The sequence below is a fragment of the Schistocerca gregaria genome, unplaced genomic scaffold (assembly GCF_023897955.1).
Source record: "Schistocerca gregaria isolate iqSchGreg1 unplaced genomic scaffold, iqSchGreg1.2 ptg000079l, whole genome shotgun sequence".
Taxonomy (NCBI): Eukaryota; Metazoa; Arthropoda; class Insecta; order Orthoptera; family Acrididae; genus Schistocerca; species Schistocerca gregaria.
Genome location: NW_026061711.1, coordinates 1,537,560 through 1,553,483, shown reverse-complemented (window position 1 = coordinate 1,553,483; position 15,924 = coordinate 1,537,560).

Below are 15,924 nucleotides of genomic sequence, written 5' to 3'. Positions count from 1 at the left end.
CATAGGGCAACCAAAACGGAGGAGTATCTGTTGAGAGGCCAGACAAAGGTGTGATTCCTAAAGAGGGGCAGCAGCCTTTTTAGTAGTTGCAGGGCAACATTATGGATGATTGACTGATCTGCCCTTGTAACACGAACCGAAACGGCCCTGCTGTGCTGGGACTGCGAATGGCTGAAAGCGAGGGGAAACTATGGCAGAAATTTTTCCCGAGGGCATGCACATTTACTGTATGGTTAAATGATGATGGCGTCCTCTTCGGTAAAACATTTCGGGGGTAAAATAATCCCCCATTCGGATCTCTGGGCGAGCTCTACTCAGTAGGATGTCGTTATCAGGAGAAAGAAAACTGACGTTCTACTGAACGGAGCGTGGAATTTCAGATCCCTTAATCGGGCAGGTAGGTTAGAAAATTTAAAAAGGGAAATGGATAAGTTAAAGTAAGATATAGCGGGAATTGGTGAAGTTCGGTGGCAGGAGGAACAAGACTTTTGGTCAGGTGACTACAGGGTTATAAACACAAAATCAATGAGGGGTAACCAGGAGTAGGTTAAATAATGAATAAAAAAATAGGAGTGTGGGTAAGCTACTACAAACAGCATAGTAAACGCATTATTGTGGCCAAGATAGACACGAAGCCCACGCCTACCACAGTAGTAGAACTTTATATGCCAACTAGCTCTGCAGATGACGAAGAAATGTATGATGAAGTAAAAGAAATTATTCAGATAGTGAAAGGAGACGAAAATTTAATAGTCATTGGTGACTGCAATTCGGTAGCAGGAAAAGGGAAATAAGGAAACGTGGTAGGTGAATATGGATTGGGGGGGGGGGGGGGGGGGGGAAGAAATGAAAGAGGAAGCCATCTGGTAGAATTTTGCACGGATCATAACTTAGCTATGATTAACACTGGGTTCAAGAATCATGAAAGAAGGTTGTATATGTGGAAGAGACCTGGAGATACTGCAATATTTCACATTATACACTCCTGGAAATGGAAAAAAGAACACATTGACACCGGTGTGTCAGACCCACCATACTTGCTCCGGACACTGCGAGAGGGCTGTACAAGCAATGATCACACGCAAGGCACAGCGGACACACCAGGAACCGCGGTGTTGGCCGTCGAATGGCGCTAGCTGTGCAGCATTTGTGCACCGCCGCCGTCAGTGTCAGCCAGTTTGCCGTGGCATACGGAGCTCCATCGCAGTCTTTAACACTGGTAGCATGCCGCGACAGCGTGGACGTGAACCGTATGTGCAGTTGACGGACTTTGAGCGAGGGCGTATAGTGGGCATGCGGGAGGCCGGGTGGACGTACCGCCGAATTGCTCAACACGTGGGGCGTGAGGTCTCCACAGCACATCGATGTTGTCGCCAGTAGTCGGCGGAAGGTGCACGTGCCCGTCGACCTGGGACCGGACCGCAACGACGCACGGATGCACGCCAAGACCGTAGGATCCTACGCAGTGCCGTAGGGGACCGCACCGCCACTTCCCAGCAAATTAGGGACACTGTTGCTCCTGGGGTATCGGCGAGGACCATTCGCAACCGTCTCCATGAAGCTGGGCTACGGTCCAACACATCGTTAGGCCGTCTTCCGCTCACGCCCCAACATCGTGCAGCCCGCCTCCAGTGGTGTCGCGACAGGCGTGAATGGAGGGACGAATGGAGACGTGTCGTCTTCAGCGATGAGAGTCGCTTCTGCCTTGGTGCCAATGATGGTCGTATGCGTGTTTGGCGCCGTGCTGGTGAGCGCTACAATCAGGACTGCATACGACCGAGGCACACAAGGCCAACACCCGGCATCATGGTGTGGGGAGCGATCTCCTACACTGGCCGTACACCTCTGGTGATCGTCGAGGGGACACTGAATAGTGCACGGTACATCCAAACCGTCATAGAACCCATCGTTCTACCATTCCTAGACCGGCAAGGGATCTTGCTGTTCCAACAGGACAATCCACGTCCGCATGTATCCCATGCCACCCAACGTGCTCTAGAAGGAGTAAATCAACTACCCTGGCCAGCAAGATCTCCGGATCTGTCCCCCATTGAGCATGTTTGGGACTGGATGAAGCGTCGTCTCACGCGGTCTGCACGTCCAGCACGAACGCTGGTCCAACTGAGGCGCCATGTGGAAATGGCATGGCAAGCCGTTCCACAGGACTACATCCAGCATCTCTACGATCGTCTCCATGGGAGAATAGCAGCCTGCATTGCTGCGAAAGGTGGATATACACTGTACTAGTGCCGACATTGTGCATGCTCTGTTGCCTGTGTCTATGTGGCTGTAGTTCTGTCAGTGTGATCATCTCATGTATCTGACCCCAGGAATGTATCAATAAAGTTTCCCTTTCCTGGGACAATGAATTCACGGTGTTCTTATTTCAATTTCCAGGAGTGTATAATGGTAAGACAGAGATTTAGGAAACAGGTTTTAAATTGTAAGACATTTCCAGGGGCAAATGTGGACTCTGGCCACAATCTATTGGTTATGACCTGTAGATTAAAACTGAAGAAACTGCAAAAAGGTGGGACCTGGATAAACTGAAAGAACCAGTGGTTGTACAGAGCTTCAACGAGACCATAAGGGAACAAATGACAGGAATGGGGGAAAGTAATACAGTAGAAGAAGAATGGGTAGCTTTGAGAAACGAAGTAGTGAAGGCAGCAGAGGATAAAGTAGGAAAAAAGATGAGGGCTGCTAGAAATCCTTGGGTAACAGAAGAGTTATTGAACCTAACTGATGAAAGGAGAAAATATAAAAATGCAGTAAATGAAGAAGGCAAAAAGGTATACAAATGTCTCAAAAATGAGATCGACAGGATGTGCAAAATGGCTAAGCAGAGATGGGTAGAGGACAAATGTAAGGATGTAGAGGCTTGTCTCACCAGGGGTAATATAGATACTGCCTACAGGAAAATTAAAGAGAACCACTTGTATGAATATCAAGAGCTCAGATGGAAACTCAGTTCTAAGCAAAGAAGGGAAAGCTGAAAGTTGGAAGGAGTATATAGAGGATCTATACAAGGGTGATGTACTTGAGGACAATATTGTGGAAATGGAAGAGGATGTAGATGAAGATGAAATGGGAGATATGATACTGCATGAAGAGTTTGACAGAGCAGTGAAAGACCTGAGTCGAAAACCTTCCATTAGAACTACTGACAGCCTTGGGAGAGCCAGTCATGACAAAACTCTACCATCTGGTGAGCAAGGTGTATGAGACAGGCGAAATACCCTCAGACCTCAAGAAGAGTATAATAATTCCAATCCCAAAGAGAGCAAGCGTTGACAGATGAGAAAATTACCAAACTATAAGTTTAGTAAGTCACAGCTGCAAAGTACTAACGCAAATTCTTTACAGATGAATGGAAAAACTAGAAGCCAACCTCGGGGAAGATCAGTTTGGATTACGTAGAAATATTGGAACACATGAGGCAATACTGACCCTACAACTTACCTTATAAAGTAGATTAAGGAAAGGCAACCCTACGTTTCCAACATTTGTAGACTTAGAGAAAGCTTTTGACAATGTTGACTGGAATACTTGCTTTCAAATTCTAAAGGTGGCAGGGGTAAAATACAGGGAGCGAAAGGCTATTTACAATTTGTACAGAAACAAGATGGCAGTTATAAGATTAGAGGGACATGAAAGGGAAGCAGTGGTTGGGAAGGGAATGAGACAGGGTTGTAGCCTCTCCTCGATGTTATTCAATCTGTATATTGTGCAAGCAGTAAAGGAAACAAAAGAAAAGTTCGGAGTAGGTATTAAAAGCCATGGAGAAGAAATAAAAACTTTGAGGTTCGCCAGTGACATTGTAATTCTGTCAGAGACAGCAAATGACCTGGAAGAGCAATTGAACGGAATGAATAGTGTCTTGAAAGGAGGATATAAGGTGAACATCAACAAAAGCAAAACAAGGATAATGGAATGTAGTCGAATTAAGTCAGGTGATACTGAGGGAATTATATTAGGAAATGAGACACTTAAAGTAGTAAATGAGTTTTGCTATTTGGGGAGCAAAATAACTGATGAGAAGTAGAGAGGATATAAAATGTAGACTGGCAAGGAAAGCGTTTCTGAAGAAGAGAAATTTGTTCACATCGAGTATAGATTTATGTGTCAGGAAGTCGTTTCTGAAAGTATTTGTATGGAGTGTAGCCTGGTATGGAAGTGAAACATGGACAATAAGAGAATAGAAGCTTTCGAAATGTGGTGCTACAGAAGAATGCTGAAGATTAGATGGGTAGATCATATAACTAATGAGGAGGTATTGGGTACGATTCGGGAGAAGGCGAGTTTGTGGCACAACTTGAGTAGAAGAAGGAATCGGTTGGTAGGACATGTTCTCAGACATCACCAATTTAGTATTTGAGGGCAGCAGGAAAGGTAAAAACGTAGAGGAAGACCAAGAGATGAATACAGTAAACAGATTCAGAAGGATGTAGGTTGCAGTAGGTACTGGGAGATGAAGCAGCTTGCACAGGATAGAGCTGCATCAAACCAGTATCAGGACTTAAGACCACAACATCCCAATGATCAAATTTGTGCTGTATTCATATTAATTTATCTCATTTTTAATACAATATACAACAAATAACTGTTTTTATGACACAAGAAATTATGTGCTGGACAGACCTATTCCTTGAAGTTGTGATTTCATTTGCCACATCATATATTTTTCTACAGTTGAGCAGAGCTATTCACTTATACTTTAGTGACATTTGTTAAGCATGTGGTTATTGATCTTCTTATGGGCTTGCAAGACACATTCACTGATGAAATTTTGTTCATCACATGAAATTAAATCCTTATACATTTGTGCACAGCTATTCACTTATGCTGTAATAACATTTGTCAAGCATGTTGTTCTTTATAACAGTTTTAAATTTATCCTAATTTTCCAGCTCTTTGATATGTTTTGGTAGTGCATTAAAAATTTTGATTCCTTGATTACATACATGTTTCTGACTTTGGGTCCTTATTACAGCCTGTAAGTGGAGATTTTTACATTGCCATGTATGGTAACCTGTATTGGTTTTCCATTTTGTCGCGATTTTGTTTCATCACCGACAGACATTTCAGAATGTATAATGATGGAATTGCAAAAATTTCCAATGCTTTAAAAAGGGGCCTACAATGTGTTTGATGTGGGCTCTGGGTCGTTATCTGAATAGGGTGTTTTTGTAATTTGAAAATCTCATTTAAACAACAATTTGTTTTTCCTCAAGGATACTATCCCATAGGCCTCAATTGACTGGAAATAGCCAAAATATACTAATCTGGTACAGTCATTACTACAAACTCTTGAAATTATTCCAAGTACAAAACATGCTGAATTGGGTTTTAGTGCTAAGCTCACCACATGGTCCTTCCAGTTTATCTTCTCATCAATGTGCATACCCAGGAATTTTGCTCACTGAACTCTTTCAAGTTGTTTCCCTCCATAGTGAGATGTAGGTCGTCATGTTCACTTATTCTTACATATTGCACATAATTAGTTTTTTTTTGCATTCAGTGTTAGCTTGTTTGCACTGAGCCATTTTTGTGTATCTTGTAGGACATGGTCCACAATAGTGTGCAATGACTGCTTCATAAAACAAACAATTAAACTAGTATCTTCAGCAAAACAACTTGATTCTAGCTTTTCTCTCTGGCACATGAATATAATTAATGTAAATGGGGAACAGCAAGGGGCCTAATACACTTCTTTTGGTGCTGTAATTCCAACCACCGTCATCCTCTTTTCCAGATACTACTCAAGCCACTTTTTGTTCCGGTCCTCTGATACGTATAGCTTCAAGCTTTTCCAAAAGTATGCTGTGGTCAACAGTGTCAAAGGCTTTTGACAGCTCTAGATTTATCCTGACAACACTTTTTCCCTCTCCCAATTTACTAATTATTTATTTTGGGTTTTTTCCAGTAAAGCTGTTTCGGTACTACTCCCAGCTAGAAATCCATGCTGATTACTGTTTATCAGATTCCATAATTAAGATAATGTGTCACTCTATATTTGATTAGTATCACCAAAACCTTAGAGAAAGTTTGGAGAAGTGAGACAGGTGTGCAGTTTTCTGTTTCAAGATTATCACTCTTTTTCAACAGGGGAACGAATTTAGAAATTTTCGTTTCTGTGGAAAAAACTTGCATATTTTTTGACAAAATACAGTTGATATGCTACACTGGGTTTTTTCTTTATTGTGTAGATACACGGTCTGGTCCATAATATTAATGTGACCACTGCCTGCAATCAAAATCGACATGCAGTAATCACTCACAGACAACACCACTAGCAGTGAAGGGTATACAAAGCATGTTGGGAGCCAGAGAAAATAGTGCAGTTGTCACTGTAAGGAGGAGACAAAATGTGCACTGTCATTGGCTTTTGGGGAAAGGGTGGAAGCATTTGGGAATGAGTAAGTCTGTAAACTGTTTGCATGTCAGTGTGGTTAAAGTATACTGTGCTCAGCAAAATGGTGCTACTCAGAATTGGTGCCGTGGATACTGTTGTGTAGTCATGGGCCACAGATGACAGGGGTGAGTGTCAGCTGCAGAGACGTGCATCTGTTAAACAACTGACCACCCAGATGAACCGAGAGGCTTTTCAAATGACAGATGGCCATTGGCATGCACATTGTTAAATGTCTGAAAGCAAAACACACTGCAACAACTGTCAGAATGGGGCACAACAGGGGAGGGAGTCTGTGGCATTCCCTGGGTGGTGATGATATTCTGGGAGGCACAAAGGATCAACAGATGTATCCGTCTGTGCTCGAGGGCCGTGTCCACCCGTACACACAGTTTGTTTTTATTCAGCATAGTGACATTTACCAGCAGTACAATGCAACACAGCTCGCAGTGTACATGTGTGGTTCAAACAGCAACAGGACGAGTTTATTACATGCCTCAAACCACCAAAGTCCTCGGATTTAAACCAACTGAGAATCTGTGGGAACCCCCCTGCCAGGGTGTATTGTCTGTGGATCCTCACATGAGAAACCTAGAACACCTGGACTTGGCAATGAAATAGTAATGGCTCCACACCCCTGTTAATACAGAACCTCACAGCCACGTGGGGGAGCCCAGTTTGATACGGGATTTTTGTGTCCTTGGAAAGTTGGCATTGTGTTGTTCTTGTCATCAACAAGCATGTCTCAAAAGCAGCATAAAATGAAAAGAATTGCAGTAGGCAACTGATCGAGCCTGGATGGGGTCTGCCAGTCATTAATGCCATATGATCATTTCCATGAATCTCTTCCTGCATGTCTCGCAATGGTGTGCACTGCAAAAAGAGGTTATTCGAGGTCTTGACAGGTAGTCACATTAACGTGTCTGGACAGTGTATTTTCAGAAGAAATGAAGGTAACAAACTAAATAAATCATAATTACATTATTACTTTGCAGTGAGCCACAGGAGACCAAGGTCCATTGTACCAAATACTCATAAAACATCTTTGAACCACCACCTGAATTTTATCAGTGGAGTTCATCTCACCCTTTATGTAGGAGAAAGTAAAAAACCTCCATAGACAATTTCAGAGGAGCCTCATATCTGATAGTACACAGATAAGATATCTTTTCGGTTGCTACTTTGGACTTGTGATCACTTTATGTTTCTGAGGAAAGGCCATAATGTTCAGACTTTGGTGACCAAGGTAGACAAAAGCTTTTAAATTTTGAAATAGTATCTTTGTTTGTTTATAGCCCAACACATTTAGCATATTTAGTCACTGTTCCTCTTTGGTACGTTTCCCTTTCTAATGCTCTAGGTGGAATGAAGTGGTCATATGGACATTGATACCTGGGAGTCACTTGCTGGGTAAGTTTGGCTGACAAGTAGCAGGTCTTTTCTGTTGACACCACGGTGGGTGACTTTCATGCTGGCGATGATGAATCAATAATAAGGACAACATATCATCCACTCCCTGAGCAGAGAGAAGGTGCGACATGACTGGAAATGAACTGCATGGCAGTCAGATATGCTGACCACTCAGTGAAGTGGGTCGATAGATGCTACTCAACGTTATTTGCCTCCCTTCATCACATATTTTATAATGTGCCTTTTACATGCTCTTTCCTCAACCCTCCTCGTATGGGATTATTCTCTCCCAAATGCTTGTCTACAAGGAATGTTGTACCACACAATGTGGCCACATTAAGATCCTAACTCGTAGTTAGTCATCGAGATGAACATTGTAAGTTGCCATTGACAGTCAGTCTCAAACACAACAGGAATCACTGCAGACCCATGTCTACTAGTTTTCAACCAAATATTGTGATGCCAAGTTGCATGCAGTGGGACCGTTGCAGAAGACTATTGAGGCATAAAAATGTATATGTTGTCAGTGGAGCAAACACCACATAAACTGGACAGCAGGTGACTTGAAATGTGTGGTGGTTTAGCCTCTTTCTGAGAACATATCAAGGGCTCTGACAGCACAATAAGGTTTTTAACCTTCAATGGGCAGAGGATATACAGAGTGTCTCAAAAGTTACAGAACACTTATGTTGTGTAACAGCATGCAAACAAATTAGACCTAAGGTATTGTCACAAAGTTTTATGCAGTTTAATCAATTTCATCATGTGGGCACAATTTCCAGTCTGTTATCAGGATCGATCCACATTCAGCACATTATATCTGCATCACCTGTGGCAAGGACAGAAATGATTTTGTTCATTAAATTTTTGATGTGGTTGACAGCTGCTTGTTAGAATCTGTCCTTGGTATGTGCTCACAGAAACAAGCCCACGTTTCTAATGCCTGTTGGCCTAGAACACCAGGGAATAGGACCACCCCTGCCATTTCAGCATACCTCGTAACACCTGGTCCGCAACATCTGCCACAGTGCACCATATTGCTGGAAAAAGACTGTGTCTCGGGAGTCAGCCAGTCATAGTAACAGCCTGAGCATATCAAGGTAAGAGGTTTTTTTCTGAGGATAAAATGGTCCCAGAATACCATCAACCACCAAACAACAGAACACATTCCCTGCCATGTACCTCTTCCATCACAGTATGTGGATTGGTAACATATCATTATCTTCTCACTGGATATGTATATACTCTGAATTGCCAACAAAACTGGCTTAGGCATGCGTATTCAAATACAGGGATTTGTAAACATACAGATTATGGCACTGCAGTCGGCAATGCCTATATAAGACAACATTTTTCTGGCACAGATGCTAGATTGCTTAGTGCTGCTACAATGGCAGCTTATCAAGATTTACGTGAATTTGAATGTGGTGTTATAGTTGGCATATGAGCAATGGGACAAAGCATCTCCAACGTAAGAATGAAGTGGTTATTTTCATGAGCATTCAGTGAATATCCGGAATCTAGTAAAACATAAGATCTCCGACATCGTTGCAGCCGAAGAAAGATCCTGCAAAAACAGGACCAACAACTGAAGAGAATCATTCAAAGTGACAGAAGTGCAACCCTTCTGCATATTTCAATGCTGGGCCATGGACAAGTGTCAGAGTGTGAACCATCACCGATATGAACTTTTGTAGCGGAAGGTCCACTTGTGTACCCTTGATGACTGAACGACACAAAGCTTTATGCCTCACCTGGGTCCATCAACACCGATATTTGACTGTTGATGAGTGGAAATGCATTGCCTGGTCGGACAAGTCTCATTTCAAACTGTGTCGTGCAGTTGGACACGTACAGGCATGGAGACAACCTCTTGAATCTATGGACACTGCATGTCAGTAGGGGACAGTTGTAGCTGGTGGAGGCTCTGTAATGATGTAGGAGGCATGCAGTTGGAGTATATGGCTAGGTATGACCCTGAAAGGTGACACATACATAAGCATCCTGTCCATTGGGAATTCTGATGGACTCGGTCAATTCCAGCAGGACAATGATACAGTTGGCAGGTCCAGAATTGCTACAAAGTGGTTCCTGGAACACTCTTCTAAATTTAAACACTTCCACTGGCCACTAAATTCCCCAGATTTGAACATTGAGCTTATCTGGTATGATTTGCAATGTGCTGCTCAGAAAAGATACTCACATAGCCCTCTATGCAGCATTCACAGTGTCAATTCCTTCCATCACTACTTCAGACAATAGTCATGCCCATGAGGCACAATTGATTACTAAACTTAGCCAGCACTGTACAACTGATGCGTGTTATGAAGATATAACATACTTTGCTCAGAGACAATAAAAGTGTGTGGGTAAATACTTTTATCAAAACTGAACATGAATGCCCAAAAATAGAGTTAAGTTCCAATATTTGCAGCTCTTGCTATGTAGATGAAGTTTACTTTTAAAAACAAGAGTAGAAGGCTTAGATATATCATGCAAGATTATTTATAGTGATATCAATGTAGGTAAGATGTAAAGAGAGATTGAGGGGGGGGCAGGGTTTTTTTTTTATTTAATTATTTTTGAAATAGGAAGTCTTCATAGTTGTGAAGGCAAGATTTGTCATTGAGCAAGTAGACTGGTGCTGTATCTGTGTTGAAAGATATTTCAGTTCCTTTAAGAAAGTCAGATATCTTGCCTGGTTCTTTTCTACACTGTTTGCCACAATTCTTGCCCAGTAACTCATTCTGCAAAGTCGGATTTGTTTTGGATGTTAAGACAGAGTGCATCCCTGTGCTTCTACCAGTTTGTTTATTGCAGAAGTTTGGACATACCTGACTTGTGATATTCTTGCTTAGTGCTTTCAGTATTGTGTTGCTTGTGAAGAAGCTTATTTTTATGTCATACAACTTGAAGAGGTTGGCATGAAATCTTCCTTGAGGAAGGTCAGCTTATTACAAAGATGGTCTTCCTGTTTGTGGGTGGTTGGTTTAATTTATGTATTACAGTGGGAATGTATTCATAACTGGAGGCAGCTGATTTTACAATTTGTGTTTCTTTTTATATTTCACTTGTATCCATTGGATCATTACGCATGTGATTAAACATTCTTCTGAAGAACACATTTTTATATTGATATGGATGGTAACCCTGGTAATTGTTGGCTTCCTGGAAATTTCAGAATTTTATATAAAAAGTTTTGTTAATGTTTCATTCCTACAGTGACATGAAATGAATTGAATTTTGTGGTGTAATTTATTAATTTCTGCAGCTAGATTTTCCATTTCCTTTGGTTGTTCTGTTGAAAATAACGAAATGAGAGTGTCGCAATTTTCTGTATTCTCAATGAATAAACTTATTCTAGGTCCCTACAGCTGTTGTGTGATAATCTAGTGTAAATTCCTGCAGATAAGAAAGGGATTTTGAACTCATGTCCATATAGTTTCCATAAGCTGCACTCATATGCGATACTTATAGAAATGATTCTGGTTGTTATTGAGTACAGTGGTTCTACCTGACAGCAGTTTCTATTGATTTAATGCATTTGCTGTCCCAATAGTAATTTTTGCCAGGACCTGCCAAGAATAACACTGCTGCCTTCTGACAGTTCTCTCAAAACCCGGTGATGTAAGCACGGGCATTAGAATGCTTTTGAGTCTCGCAGCGAGACCACTAACAAGGTTTTGCCCCCTGCTGAACACCAAACCCACAGACAGTCTGGTTTTCTTTTTGTGAAAGTGAAAATTGAACCATTGTGGGTGCTATGATTGTCAGTTTCCATTAACATGACACAAGCAGAGTGGCAGGTATTATAAAAAACGGTGCCATATCTTGGCGAACTTCTTTGATTTGTTAAGCACTGCCCTAAAAACAGCAGAATGCCAAAGTTATGAGATATTATGCTTGATATCATTACAGCCCACTATAAACTAGAGATTGCTTCTGCCAAGTAATCAAAATGTGGTCCATAAAGAAACTTTGTTATTCCAGTAGGCAGCGGGTCATTGATGTTTAGTATGCTTGAGAGCTGTTCTTTGTTCACACAGTGTTACTCATGAAAAATGACATCTTAGGCATGTATTGACCTAACCAATGACAACTGGCTTTGGCGAAACTTATTACTAGTCAATACCTGTTATGTGTTCAGTTAATGAATTTACACATTTGTCTATCTGGCATAGCAGTTCACAATATTTTTCCCTTCCTTCTGTGGTGATTTGTTCTCTCACACCCCTAGTCAAGAGGACCAACTGTCATGGTCTTAAATAGTCCTTGATTGGCATACATAATCCTTCCTAGTGTCTCTAGATCTTTCAAAGGAACATAAACATCTCACTTCATTTTTCTGTCTCTTCTCAGCCTTGAGAACCCAGTTCCGTGCACCACCAAGATTATATAGCCACTGGCCTAATTGGAGTGATTCTCACACATTCTAATTTCTCATTTCATCGCCTTTTAGTTTTTTCTTTGCTTTCTACTAAATCACAAGTTCTAGAAAACTTGTCTATTAAGTAAAACATATGCTCCCAACATAAAGGAACTTGCAGACCACACAGAAGACCTGAAAATTTAGTTTGATTTTGGAGCAGAACAACTGGTGTTGGCAGTAAAAAATTTTATAATTTTGGTGTGGAGCAACCTTACTTACCTTCTATTGTTGTGACAGAAATACTAATAAACATTTAACATGTATTTGGTCCAAAGAAGTTTATTTCTACAGTGTCTGCTAGGATGCCATTGTTTATCAGTGAACAATGTAAACCACAAAAAAGTAAATGAGAATAATAGGGTTTAGGAGCATACTTGTCACAACCATTGTAGTGGAAGTGCTTGTGCTGTGACTAATATTGTGTGAATGTTTCTAACTGGATGATAGTAAGACCATGGTCAGTACTGGAACCTGAAAGTACCTTATCTTGCTCCTGCCCTTCTGCAGTAATATAAAAATGAAACAGAGTGTCTTCCAGTGTAGAATTTTAACATTTTAAAGTAGTTCCTAGAACATGTTTCAGTATTCAGGTTGCAAAAGAAATTTTTGGAGCATCTGTCAACGTTTTCAATTGTATAACTGTGTCAAAATGTACGTACGTCTTGTTCAGCAGTATTCAGTTTGTAAATATTTCAAGAGAGATGCTCTTTTTAATTTATTAAATGCCACATCAGTAAAGTGGCAATCTATGGGATCAAATTGAGGCAGTTTTAATATTGGAACTGGTATGGCCTACAGATGCACCATTGGTTATTTATACTAAACACAAGCCTTAGAACAAAATGAATAGCACTGAATGTAAACAAAATTTGAAAGAGGTAAGTGCTGGCACAGATTGCATTGACTTGTTTATCGAGTTTTGTATTGTTATCAGAGCTAGTAAAGTTATCGCCAATAACAATGAACATGAAGGAGTTATAAGTCTGTCTTGTATCAATTGGCCAAAATTGAAAACTAATCGGTTAATGTGAGAACAAGGGGACATAAGTGACAACATAATCTGGATCTTGGTGAAACAAACTCAAATGAATACAGATATTATTTAGTTACATTTACTAGCTGTTCTAGTTCCCCTCAACAATGTACAACTGCCTTTGGCTATGAGATTTAGCTTTATTGCAGCAAGAGAGAATGGATGCAAGGTATTTCAGTGTGTACTACAAGTATTTTGATGAATTTTCATTTCCAACAAGTAGTACATTCTGGCTGTAGGCATACAATTTTAAATGTATTGGGCCTAATTATTGTTTCTATTGTAAACATGACTAGCATTAGTGGTCATGTAAAAACAGTAGCACATATTATGTAGCTCTATTTGCTGAAGAGCTACTCAGGTCAGAATATTACAACCTATTTGTAGCCCACCTTATTGGTGAAATTACTGTAGCTGTGAAGTTGTCATTTGGAACAGAAGCGCACAATAAAGTATTTTGAGACCAGCAGAAGTGCTTTTTACCAATGTATGTAGGTAGTTCTAACAATTTTTCGTCCAGTGAGTCTTCCACCTAGCTTATGGTTTAACACTATGTAGCAGTGAGATAACAGGTGACCATCGGCATGATTAAATGTTTCTTAAACTAACTGTTTCTGTAAGTTGATAAAATTAACCCTTAAGTAATAAAAATGGTCATGTATATAGTTGCACACTGAAGTCCCAAATTATATTTATAATGCAGTGTTTGTTAATGTTGTAATGTGCCTACGAAACATTTATGGTTGAAATTTACTGTAAAAGATAGATGAATTTAAAAAAAATGCTAATGGTCTTCTTAATTTTGTTGGTTTCATTGTTCCCATCACCTATTACGTATGTGAGAAATATTAGCAGTGAGGCTGTTTTGTTTTTTCGTATGGCATCGAGTAATTACTTCATAGCAAATCCCAGAGGTTAAAAATGTTGTACTGCATGAAAGGCATGGTAATTCTACAGAGCTGCAGTTGCACTACCTTTGAGCTGTGTAAATTTTTTAAAATACAAGCAGGTATCAGTTTTATGCTGTAAATGTCTTGGTAAGCTTTCCAGTGGAACAACCAGAAATCTGTGTGCAAATTAACACCATGCAAGCAGTGTAGGTAATGGTGACGGCTCTTTTAATACACCCTGTATATGAAAACAAACTACATACACACAATTTTCGAGTGTTTAGGAGAGGAAAAGAAGCTTTTTTTTATGTGACTGCCTCTAAATTTCTTTTTTTTATAGGGGGAGACGATGTTGGTATATGAAGCACTGGTTACCAGTTCAGCTGAATGCATTGTCACTATTTGAGCAAGCATATTCCAGTTGTGCCGTAATGTAGACAGGTGATATTTTCTGAATTGCCCCTATACCAATAGTCACACCATATCTTGAGCATTACTAACATGTCTGGCCCCACAAATTCTTTGTAAATGTAGATTTTTGTACACAATGTATGCAACTTTTTTAGGAGCACCTGCTGACCAGAGAGTAACAACCTCAGGATAAAAGCAAGTAGCTGTACAGGACAGAAGGGTTGGAGCTTGACTAAGGTAACTCAGAAAGTACCTTTGTCCTTGATTCACATTACCTGTCATGACTAGAGAGAGATAAACAAAACAAAGATAGTTCAACTGTTAATTACCCCCTTGCCACACACAAACACTGCTTAAACATAGTTACCATCATAAGCAAAAATTTACATTAAAAGGCGACAGGCACTTCCATTGAAGTCCTAAGTATGAGGTGCATCCTGAAAGTAATTGCCAAATCATTCTACTGCCACTGCAGCACTTGTGTTGTAGGTTCACACATTTCTCTGGTTCATTGTCTTGACACTGCAGCTCAATTTTGTGGTATTTATATTTGTTAGTGATCAGTCAAAATCTTTAGGACAACCTCTGAGCCCAGTGACTGTGAAGTGTGCTCTGTTATGTTTAGTTCCAACACACAGAACATTAAGCCACCTGAAATTCATCAACTTGTAGACATTTACGGTGAGAAAGTGGATGAGACAGTTGAAGAAACACTCATGACGAAGCATGTGTTGGACAGCCTTCTGTTGTCACTGATTGTATGGGTGAGAAAACACATGGTTCACAATAAGAATGTATTTCAAAAACTGTTTTGCATGACTCAGTCATAAATTGCTTAAATTTTTGTGAATTGCGTTTGAAAAATGCTTTCAAAATTATGTACCTTGGCAGAGTTTTGACATTTCAGCACTGAATACAGTGATAAGGAAGATGAGTTCTTAAATAGAATCGTGACTGGTGATGAAACTTGGGGTCTTCATGACACTCCAAAATAAAATCAACAATCTATGGAGTGAAGGAACTGACAGTCCGACAATCCTCCACCACCCCCAAAAAAGAAATCATAATGAAGTTGCAAGTGCAAAAAGTCAGGTGAAATGGATTCTACGACCAACAAGGCATTCTGCTTGTTGAGTTCCTTCTCAGAGCTGAAACCATGAAAGCGGTATGATACTGCAAAACACCGAGAGAACTCCATCACACTATTCAAAACAAAAGATGCAAAACTCTCAATCGAATCATTATGATGCTTCATTTCTGCTGGTGGCACTGAAATCCTTACTAAACAATTCACTTGGGAACAGTGAGACCACCTGCCAATCAGTGCTGATCTCACATC